Below are 12,533 nucleotides of genomic sequence, written 5' to 3'. Positions count from 1 at the left end.
TCTAATTAATTATTGAAAAATGAATGAAAAATGTAATTTCTGGAATATAGTATTTAGTGTTCGAGTTCAATTACTTAAGAAGGAACAACAACATACTTATTCATTTATTTGTATATGGGGTGGAAATTGTGAGAGTCCAGAATTTTTATACAGGGTGTTATAAAAAGATACGGCCAAACTTTCAGGAAACATTCCTCACACACATATAAAGAAAAGATGTTATGTGGACATGTGTCCGGAAACGCTTAATTTCCATGTTAGAGTTCATTTTAGTTTGTACTTCCACCTACGCTCAATGGAGCACGTCATCATGATTTCATATGGGATACTCTACCTGTGCTAATAGAACATGTGCCTTTAAAAGTACGACACAACATGTGGTTCATGCACGACGGAGCTCCTGCACGTTTCAGTCAAAGTGTTCGTATGCTTCTCAACAACAGATTCGGTGACCGGTGGATTGATAGAGGCGGACCAATTCCATGGCCTCCACGCTCTCCTGACCTCAACCCTCTTGACTTTCATTTATGGGGGCATTTGAAAGCTCTTGTCTACGCAACCCCGGTACCAAATGTACAGACTCTTCATGCTCGTATCGTGGACGGCTGTGATACATTACGCCATTCTCCAGGGCTGCATCAGTGCATCAGGGATTCCATGCGATGGAGGGTGGATGCATATATCCTCGCTAATGGAGGACATTTTGAACATTTCCTGTAACAAAGTGTTTGAAGTCACGCTGGTACATTCTGTTGCTGTGTGTTTCCACTGCATGATTAATGTGATTTGAAGAGAAGTAACAAAATGAGTTGTGAGGTTCTCTGTACCCTTGTCATCTTACATGAATGAGTAACTACATATTTTATTAACGATAGGGTAAGGGGGAATGTTTCAGGAGGAGAGCAGGTCTGCATTTTTTAATATTATGTTATATGTTAGTACAACTACTTGTTTGCATTGTTTTATTATGTGCTTCAGATACTCTTTGGACAGAATGTGGTGTTTCAAGGTCATCAGAAGACGCCTTTACATCACAGTATGTGTGAAACAGAGCTTCCAAGTATGTATGGACAGCATAAGAAGTGCCTTGGAATTAGAGACGTTGAGGGTCATCAATGAAAACTATACACAAAAATGTGTAAGTAAAAACTTGCATAGGAAAACTGTGAGTTTGTCTTAGTATTGAAAATTGTATTCAGATACATACGCAGGCAACATGTTGTTCAAACTAACACAATTAATATACACTATTATTTAATCCTGTGAATAATTATTTACAGTTTATGAAAGGGTATAATAATAAGGGACATATTCACAAGGCAGATACCAGAAAACTGTGCACAGATTGTATACATTTTAAAATTGGTGGTATTCTTACATGTTTCTGAGTAGAAGTAAATGATAGCGGTTTTTTTAGACTTGTTATTTATTTTGTTGTATGAGTTTATGTATTCTGTGGTCGTTTGTTTAGAGTGAGTTTATTTTGTGGCGTAGTTTTCCACAACAAGCGTCACTTGTGGCCACTGTAACCAGATCCAATCTCTGAGCAAAGCAGTTTTCAGCAACAGCAGCTCATCATTTGTTCACAGAATGTATACATTGTTTAATATAGCGGCATTCTTACATACTTCTGAGAAGAAGTGGACAGTAGCTGTTTATTTAGCTGGTTTTAGTATTGGTATTTATTTTCTACATCTACATCTACATCTACATGACTACTCTGCAATTCACATTTAAGTGCTTGGCAGAGGGTTCGTCGAACCACAATCATACTATCTCTCTACCATTCCACTCCCGAACAGCGCGCGGGAAAAACGAACACCTAAACCTTTCTGTTCGAGCTCTGATTTCTCTTACTTTATTTTGATAACCATTCCTACCTATGTAGGTTGGGCTCAACAAAATATTTTCGCATTCGGAAGAGAAAGTTGGTGACTGAAATTTCGTAAATAGATCTCGTCGCGACGAAAAACGTCTTTGGTGTAATGACTTCCATCCCAACTTGCGTATCATATCTGCCACACTCTCTCCCCTACTACGTGATAATACAAAACGAGCTGCCCTTTTTTGCACCCTTTCGATGTCCTCCGTCAATCCCACCTGGTAAGGATCACACACCGCGTAGCAATATTCTAACAGAGGACGAACGAGTGTAGTGTAAGCTGTCTCTTTAGTGGACTTGTTGCCAATGAAACGCAACCTTTGGCTCGCCTTCCCCACAATATTATCTATGTGGTCTTTCCAACTGAAGTTGTTCGTAATTTTAACACCCAGGTACTTAGTTGAATTGACAGCCTTGAGAATTGTACTATTTATCGAGTAATCGAATTCCAACGGATTTCTTTTGGAACTCATGTGGATCACCTCACACTTTTCATTATTTAGCGTCAAATGCCGCCTGCCACACCATATAGCAATCTTTTCTAAATCGCTTTGCAACTGATACTGGTCTTCGGATGACCTTACTAGACGGTAAATTACAGCATCATCTGCGAACAACCTAAGAGAACTGCTCAGATTGTCACCCAGGTCATTTATATAGATCAGGAACAGCAGAGGTCCCATGACGCTTCCCTGGGGAACACCTGATATCACTTCAATTTTACTCGATGATTTGCCGTCTATTACTATGAACTGCGACCTTCCTGACAGGAAATCACGAATCCAATCGCACAACTGAGACGATACCCCATAGGCCCACAGCTTGATTAGAAGTCGCTTGAGAGGAACGATGTCAAAAGCTTTCTGGAAATCTAGAAATACGGAATCAACTTGAGATCCCCTGTCGATAGCGGCCATTACTTCGTGCGAATAAAGAGCTAGCTGCATTGCACAAGAACGATGTTTTCTGAAACCATGCTGATTACGTATCAATAGCTCGTTCCCTTCGAGGTGATTCATAATGTTTGAATACAGTATATCCTCCAAAACCCTGCTGCAAACCGACGTCAATGATATACGTCTGTCGTTAGATGGATTACTCCTACTACCCTTCTTAAACACTGGTGCGACCTGCGCAATTTTCCAATCTGTAGGTACAGATCTATCGGTGAGCGAGCGGTTGTATATAGTGCTAAGTAGCGAGCTATTGTATCAGCGTAATCTGAAAGGAACCTAATCGGTATACAATCTGGACCTGAAGACTTGCCTGTATCACGCGATTTGAGTTGCTTCGCAACCCCTAAGGTATCTACTTCTAAGAAACTCATGCTAGCAGCTGTTCGTGTTTCAAATTCTGGAGTATTCCATTCATCTTCCCTGGTGAAGGAATTTCGGAAAACTGCGTTCAATAACTCCGCTTTAGCGGCACAGTCTTCGGTAACAGTACCATCGGCACTGCGCAGCGAAGGTATTGACTGCGTCTTGCCGCTTGTGTACTTTACATACGACCAGAATTTCTTCGGATTTTCTACCAAATTTCGAGACAATGTTTCGTTGTGGAACCTATTAAAGGCATCTCGCATTGAAGTCCGTGCCAAATTTCGTGCGGCAGTAAATTTTAGCCAATCTTCGGGATTTCGCGTTCTTCTGAACTTCGCATGCTTTTTCCGTTGGCTCTGCAACAGAGTTCGGACCTGTTTTGTGTACCACGGCGGATCAGTTCCATCTCTTACCAATTTGTGAGATATGAATCTCTCAATTGCTGTTGCTACTATATCTTTGAATTTGAGCCACATCTCGTCTACATTTGCATAGTCAGTTCGGAAGGAATGGAGATTGTCTCTTAGGAAGGCTTCTAGTGACACATTATCCGCTTTTTTAAATAAATTTATTTTGCGTTTGTTTCTGGTGGATTTGGAAGAAACGGTATTGAGCCTAGCTACAACGACCTTGTGATCACTAATCCCTGTATCAGTCATGATGCTCTCTATCAGCTCTGGATTGTTTGTGGCTAAGAGGTCAAGTGTGTTTTCGCAACCATTTACAATTCGCGTGGGTTCGTGGACTAACTGCTCGAAATAATTTTCGGAGAAAGCATTTAGGACAATCTCGGAAGATGTTTTCGCCTACCACCGGTTTTGAACAAGTATTTTTGCCAACATATCGAGGGAAGGTTGAAGTCCCCACCAACTATAACCGTATGAGTGAGGTATTTATTTGTTACGAGACTCAAATTCTCTCTGAACTGTTCCGCAACTATATCATCGGAGTCTGGGGGTCGGTAGAAGGAGCCAATTATTAACTTAGTTCGGCTGTTAAGTATAACCTCCACCCATACCAATTCGCACGGAGTATTTACTTCGACTTCACTACAAGATAAACCACTACTGACAGACACAAACACTCCACCACCAATTCTGCCTAATCTATCTTTCTGTAGTTGGATGGATTACTCCTACTACCCTTCTTAAACACTGGTGCGACCTGCGCAATTTTCCAATCTGTAGGTACAGATCTATCGGTGAGCGAGCGGTTGTATATGAGTGCTAAGTAGGGAGCCATAAGTAATACGATAATTTCAAATGAGATTAGTATAGATTGAATGAAGACAAGTATTTATGGTGGTTCAAACATGGTAATCGGAGCAGTTGTGGTGGAACATTTGGAGGGAAACTTGAATACAGTTGTTTGTGTTGAGTGAGTTCAACTTCTTAGGTTAGCTGAAGATTGATAGAGACTGAGCCTGTTGCATGAGCATGATGGAGGAATTCGGGAATTCGCGACTGTTCACAATCAGGTGGAAGCTGTGCTGGCCACAGTCGAAACACTTCACGCTGCCGCCCTGGGCTAAGGTGTCCTGGGGCACCTAGACAATTACTTTGGCATCTCTGGAGCGTATGGAATCGGCAGAGGTCCCTGGTGCCGCTTCACCTTCCAATTTGCATGTCCTAGGCGATGAGTCTCTCTCTGGGTGGAAGGCAGAAGTGGGTACCAGCAGCTTGGCTGAAAGTAAATCTGATGCCTCGCCTATTGGGATAGTGGCCAGTCTTCCTGAGAGGTCCGGATAAGTGCAGAGGGTGGGATTCCTTGCCATTTGGAAATATAATGTTGGGTAGGTGATGGAGCACCTCAGGGAAACAGTGGACAGCTCAGCAAAGAGGCCATTGTCCTCTCTGTTTGCTTGCTGTGCGAGTCTCATCCCAGATGTGGAGGAGGCTCTGCTAGCAGCTGCAAATCGCGACTCATGTAGACACAAATGACATATTCTGCCTTGGCTCAGAGGCCATCTTTGGTTCCTACAGGAGTTGTTTGGCGAATACAGCTAGCCTCGCCTGTGTGGTGGAAGCAGCGTTACCGTTTTGTAGCTTAGTTCCCAGAACCAATCGTGATCCTCTGATTTGGAGCTAAGCAGAATACTTAAACCAGAAGCTCAGACTATCCTGAGATGATCTTGGATGTTGATTTCTCGATCTGCGCTATCAGGTGGATAATTGTTGGACACCCTTAATATATAAAGTGTGCAGTACACGCAGGAAGCAGCTGCTAGGTTAGCGGTATATATGCAGCATGTACATGTACCTTTTTTACGATTGCGAAATTCCAATACAAGCCCAACAAGATTTGCTCTGATTCCAGATAGGGTGGCATACATCACAGCAGTTTGGAGAAAGAAAATGTTAGTATAGTATCAGTTAAATGCAGGAGCATCTATTGAAGAGTTCTGGAACTAGCCTTGCTTATAAACGTTAATAATACACACATAATACTAGGAAAAGAAATCAGATTGAAACCAGATGTCAGTAGTAATGAAATTCTAATTTCCGATTGGAAATGTGTATTGTAAGGATAGCTCGAACACTGGTGCTAGAGGTGTGTTTATAGTAATACGATAATTTCAAATGAGATTAGTATAGATTGAATGAAGACAAGTATTTATGGTGGTTCAAACATGGTAATCGGATGTTTAACGGACCCATGCCTCTGGAGCAGTTGTGGTGGAACATTTGGAGGGAAACTCAAATAGAGTTTCGCATAATTTTCCTGGTCATGTCGTAATATCAGGTGAAGATTTCGTCTTACCAGCTACAGACTGGAGGACAAGTGATTAGGGAAAGGGAATCATGCGAAGTTGTTTTAAATGCCTCTCCTGAAAATTACTTTGAACATTTAATCCGAGAACTTAATCGTGAAGATAACATCTGAGATCTTCTGGAAGCAAACATACTCAAATTTTCGACTCACTGTAGAACACAAAATCAGAGATCATAAGGCTGTTCCATCATCGCTAAATATGCCTATAAATAGGAATACAAAGAAAAGTGGGAAGATTTTCCACGTTAGCGAGAGTGACGAGAAACAGATTTCAAATTACCTGAGCAGTCAGCATGAAAATTTCTTCTACAACACTAACGACATTGGGTACAGTACGTTTTAAACAGTTATCTGCCTAGTAAAGTTATGAATTATGGAAAAGACCTGCTGTGGTTCGACAGTCTATTTAGAAAGCTGCTACAAAATCAAAAAGGGCTTCACTGCAAATTTAAATGTAGCTAAAGCCTCAGAGATATACAAAAACTGAACGAAACCAAAATTACTGGAAAGAGAGCCATACCTGATGCGTTCAGCGATTTCGAAAGAAACGTTCTTTCTATCGACTTGACAGAAAATCCTAAGATGTCCTGGCTTCTGTTAAGTCAGTAAACAGGTTGAAGCCATCTGTCCAGACACTCTGTGACCATAATGCCACTGAAACAGAGGACTACACAGAAAGACCGAAATACAAAACGTCTTTTTCCAAAACCGTTTCACAGAGAAAGATAGCACTGTAGTACTTTCTTTGAATTGTAGCATGAACAACAAAATGACTGGTATCGAAATGAGTAACCATGGACTAGAAGAGCAACTGAAATCGCTCAATAAAATGAAGACCACTGGAAACAGCAGAATACCAATATGATTCTGCTTCGAGTGTGTGAAATAACTTGCCTTCTGCTAGTGCAGTGTAGTGTAGCTCTATGTAGGAGTGATCTTGGATCATATGATTTTGGATCATATTAGGTGCTCACATATTCTGGAGATCGAAAATCTCATCTGCAGGAATAAATGTGGGTTCTGATAACAATGGTCATGTGAAGACCTCTTTGCTCTGTTCATCCATGAGACCCAGAAGGCTGTAGATACTGGAGCCAATGTAGGTGCCATGTTCATTGACTTCCATAATGCACCAAATACAGTTCTGCACTGCCTCCTAAGTAACAAAATTTGAGTTTATTAAATATAAGATCAATTGTGTGATTGGATTGATCACTTTTTAGTAAACAGAACATGACATGGCAGTTTCAACGGAGAAAAGTCTTCAGACACAAAAGTGACTTCAGATGTACATCAGGGCAGTATTATAGGTCCATTGCTCTTCACAGTATACATAAATGACATAGCAGACATAACAGAAGTTCCCTGAGGCTTTTGTGAACGAGGCCATTGTATAAAGAGAAGTCGCAAACCAGGAAAAAACAGGAAGATCTTCACAGGATTGATACTTGGTGTGGGGAGTAGAAATTTCTCTGAGACTGTTATTGATAATATCTTTGTAGACAAATGTAGGAAAAAAGTCATATCACAAAACCAATAGTTAATGGGCTCTCTGATCATGACATGCAGCATCTTGTGTTAAATGTTGAAACTTGTCAGGGAAAAAAGTCTGTTAAATCTGAGTACAGGAGGGTAATAAATCACTCAAAAATTGAAAATTTTAGGAGATTGCTCAAAGATAAGAACTGGATAGATATTTACAGAATTTCTGACTCAAATGGAAAATGCAAAGTATCCTTTAATAAAGTTACTTCTTCTTTTGAACATTTTCCGCTAAAGTTAACTCAAATCAAACAGAAATCTAAAAATAAACTATGGATTACACATGGAATGAAGATATCATGTGGGACAAAAAGGAGACTGTATCCACTATCTAGGAACAGATCTGATGCTAGCATTGTAATGCATTAGAATGAATGCTCTAAAATATTGAAGAAAGTAATATAGAAATCTAAGCAGCTTTATTATGAGAAAAAGATAATTACATCAGGCAACAACATAAAAACTATGTGGGATATACTGAAGACAGAAACAGGTGGGACCAAAAAGGTAGTGGAAAAGAGACGTTGGTAACAAACACATGTATTGGTGCATACTTCCTAAACAAGTACTTTGTTGCTGCTACTGACAACTTGGGGTTATCAGGTTCAGTAAACAGAGCAATGGAGTATCTGAGGCCTGTCTTTGCAAATAACTTCAGTAAAATGGAAATGACACACACACCTTCCAAAGAAGTAATATTCATCACAAAATCCTTAAAATCTAAGTATTCTAGTGGTTATGATAACATTTCAATGAAGTTAATCAAAGGGTGCTTGTGTGAGTTACATTTTCTCTTGTGTGACCAATCTCTTATCAGTGGAACATTTCCAGACCAGCTAAAATATGCTGAAGTCAAGTCTCTTTATAAGAAAGGTGATAAGGAGATACCATCAAACTATCGATCAGTTTCACTTTTGCTGGGTTTTTCAAAAATATTTGAAAATGTTGCGTTCAGGTGTCTCCATAAGTATCTGACCGCAAATAAGATATTATCCAAGGCACAGTTTGGGGTTCTTAAGTGTTCTGATATAGAAAAAGCTATGTACATTTGCAGTGAGAATGTACTTAATTCCTTAAAGGCTACTGGCATTTTCTGTGGCCTGTAAAAGCCTTTGACTGTGTGAATCGCAGCATTCTCTTCAGTAAATTAGAGTATTATTGGTGTCACCAGCAGTACTGTGAAATGGTTTGAACCTTATCTAGCTAAAGAGAAATAAAGGGTGTCATTGTGAAGTATCTGTGCAGTAAGCAGTAATTCTTCATCTGGTTGGGAATTAATTACATGCGGTGTTCCTCAGGATTTCATCTTGGGTCCGTTGCTTTTTCTTGTATCCATTAATGGCTTCTTGTCTGTCACACTGCCAGAAGCTTGTTTTGTTTGCAGATGATACAAACACTCTCAGGATTAAAAATCCTGATAAGCAGCAAATTAAGTAAACATTTGGAAATGGCTGCTAATCAAATTTTCATTGACATTATTAGATGGTTTAAAGCTAATTCACCGTCGTTACATTTTGAAAAGACCTACTACATGCAGTTCAGAACCTGTAAGAGATTTCCTTCCAGCATGCGTATAACATATGAAGACGTTCAGATTGAAGAGGTTGACAGTGTTAAATTTCTGGGGTTACAACTCAGTAATAAATTCAGTTGGAAAGGGCATACCACAGAATTGCTGAAGCACCTAAACAAGTCTGTGCTGTAGTGAGAACAATGTCAGATGCAGAAGACATGAATATCAAAAAACTTGCATACTTTGCTTGCTGTCATTCTATTATGTCATAAGGGATCATATTTTGAGGTAACTTGTCGAACCGAGCAAAAGTTTTTGCAGTGCAAAAGACTCACTTGTGGAGTAAATTCGAGAAAATCATGTTGAAACCTGTTCAAGGAACTTTGTATTCTAACCACTGCTTCTCAGTGTATTTATTTCTTAATGAAATTTGTTGCAAGTAATATATCTCTGTTTCCAACCAATAGCTCAATACATGGTAGCCAATACTAGGAATGAAACAATCGACATAAAGACCTAAAATCACTTACCTTGGTCTAAAAAGGGGTCCAATATTCAGAAACACACTTTTTCAATAAATTGCCAGCATTCATTAAAAACTTGGTTTTAGATAAATCACAATTTAAACAGAGTTTGAAATACTTTTTGATAGGCAACTCCCTCTACTCTGTAGATGAGTAGTTTAACCTGGACTGTTTGACCAGCTTAAGTAAAAATGTCTCTTAGATTTCAGTTTTGAGAACACTTGGTCGCAACAGTCAAAATTAGCTATTTTGTGTATGATAAATTTATCAAAAGTTTGTAACTCTGTTTCATTCTGACAGTGTATTAATTGCGTAAATATCAGCAGTTCCAGATTACTTTACGCATTCACCTATTTTGACAATCTCCTGACTTATGATCAAGGTAGTGAGTATTATATTCAAATGTTTTTTGTTTTTTATGTTTCACTTTCTGATTTGTTCCACATCCCATGAGAATCATCTCATTTTTGGGTCTATGCAATGAAAACTGAATCTAATTTACTCTAATCTCGATGTAAACAGATGTAACATATTGTGCACACATAGACTGAAAGACTTATTATTGTATGATTACATAACGGCAGAACAATCGCTGGAAGCAAATATTTCCATAAAATATCTACATTATGTGTATACAGTGATTTAAAGTGGAACGACCACATAAAACCAATTGCAAAAAAGGCAGATTCAGCAATGAATTTCATTGAAAGAAACCAGAGGGAATGTAGTCCATTAGCGAAGGAGGTACCTTACAAAAACCTTGTTCAATCAATACTTGAAGATTGCTCATCAGTCTAGGAATTGTACTGCGTAGGATTGATAGAGAAAATAGAGAATACCCAAAGAAGCGCAGTGAATTTCATTACAAGTTCATTTAGTAGGCACAAAAGCATCACAGAGATAATCAATCAACGCCAGTGGCAGGCAATGCAAGAGAGGCATTCTGCATCATAATGTGCTTTACTGTTAAAGTTTCGAAAGTGTATCTTCCTACAAGAGTCGACCAATACACTGCTTTGCTCTATGTATATCTCGTGATAAGACCATAAAGATTAAATTAGAGAGTTTCCAGCTCACCAGAGGCTTATTAACAGTTGTTCTTCCCATGACTGTCACAGGAAAAAGGGGTGGGGGGGGTGAAGTGACAGTGGTATAAAAAATACGCTCCACCACACACCGCAAGATGCCCTGCGGAGTATAGATGTAGTGGTATATATGTAAATAATGATTTATCACGAGTTGACATGGCAGAACCCTCTCATAGCTAACTCCTCCCACGTGTGGACAGTTTTAGCCTGTACAGAGTGGTCAAAGTGAGGTTATGAGAATCTAAAGTTTGTAACATAAGCTGCTGAAAAGACGAACAACAGGAAAGGTGTTGCACATTCATTTCGAAACATCGACATTTATATGCTAGAGAAATTGTGTATGTAGAAATGCATCAAACAATATTTACAGGCAACACATAAAAACTGTTTACATTGTTCATTGTGTTTTTTTCTAAGTACCACATAACGTCAAAACAACTGTATTTTTCTTCTTCGGTAGACATGATTTTTAAACTGTTAACAAAAGGTTATTTGCTTGAACACTGACTGGGCTGGGACTCACAACAAACCACAATCACACTGTGGTTTGGTGAAGTGAAAAGTGTTTTTGCTACGTTATTTGTGGAAAATACTTGTTATAGTTACGTGTGCATCACAACACCTCAGAATGATGCTGGGAATGGAAGTGCTTGCCGCACTAAAACGTAAGTAAAAACGAATATATGCGCGAAAACATCACGACAAACTAAATTACATTCTAGAAGATAGGTTAACACCCAGCAAAACCCTTTCTCATAAACATCGTTTGGTTGCAGATGACAAGCTACCTGTAGTAATTAACACACAAGTGATCCAGAAAATTCATGCACGCCAGATGTAAAGGTATTTACAAAAAGAAACCATCTGTTGTTTGAACAAAAGATGCACATAATTTTATAATCATTTGACAAAAATGTTTCAGAATAAATAAAAATGACAACTCACTGATGATGGCACAGTGGTGCCAAAACACGTTTGGGTACTGAGAGAAAATGGTGTTTTGCATAACGGACCTCACATCCAACAATTTTAACTGCGAACACGGCCAACACAAGGAGCTGCAAAACAAAATGATGAATAGGCAGAGTACTGTTTACAGTTTTGTGCCACCTTGATGACTGTAGTTTAAAGCTTTTTCATTTGTACAAAAGATACAAATCTAAAGATTAGAAAATATTTACAATTTATATGACACACATTAAAGCCCGGTCCACACGCAACGATCTGTCTGCGCAGACATCGGCGCAGATGTCTGTACATGCAAAAGATCGCTGCAAATGTGGTGTGTTCACACGACACAAACCCCAATCTACTACTCGCCCGCCATCTGTCGGTGTAGAAAAGAAATATCAGTGGCAAGCGACTACGCTCCCCGAAAACGTCAAAATATAATTCAGTTATTTTGAAAAATAGAAATGGAGGAAGTTCTGTTGTGGTCTGTGTTCACAACATGTGTTGCAAAAAACATTCAGACCAACCGCAGGAAACAGAGAAAGCGGTCAAAATGGTGCAGACAGTGGCTGCTAAAGCGAAAGCAGTTTTGTCACGTAAATTTACTGCGAGAGTTGCAGGGCGAACCGGTTTTGTTTTACATAACCTCGTGTTCCATTTCCTCGCACATTGGCACTCCAATTTCATCTTCAATTGTACTCCTGCTTGGTCTTGGCGTTTCTTGATCACTAAGATAGCCAAGTAGATCAAAATACCATAACGTTGGCTGGTATACTTGATCTACTCCTACACCAGATCTTCTAGATTTCTGAACTTTGGATAACTCTTTTCGGTAAACAGTTCGCTGACAGACTAATTTACTTGACTTGCCTTCATGAACTCCTCTTTCAGGAAAGCGTAAATAGCTTCACATGTGTCGGGTATTATTTCACTCAATGCTTG

The sequence above is a fragment of the Schistocerca americana genome, chromosome 3 (assembly GCF_021461395.2).
Source record: "Schistocerca americana isolate TAMUIC-IGC-003095 chromosome 3, iqSchAmer2.1, whole genome shotgun sequence".
Classification (NCBI taxonomy): domain Eukaryota; kingdom Metazoa; phylum Arthropoda; class Insecta; order Orthoptera; family Acrididae; genus Schistocerca; species Schistocerca americana.
This window is presented reverse-complemented; position numbering follows the sequence as displayed.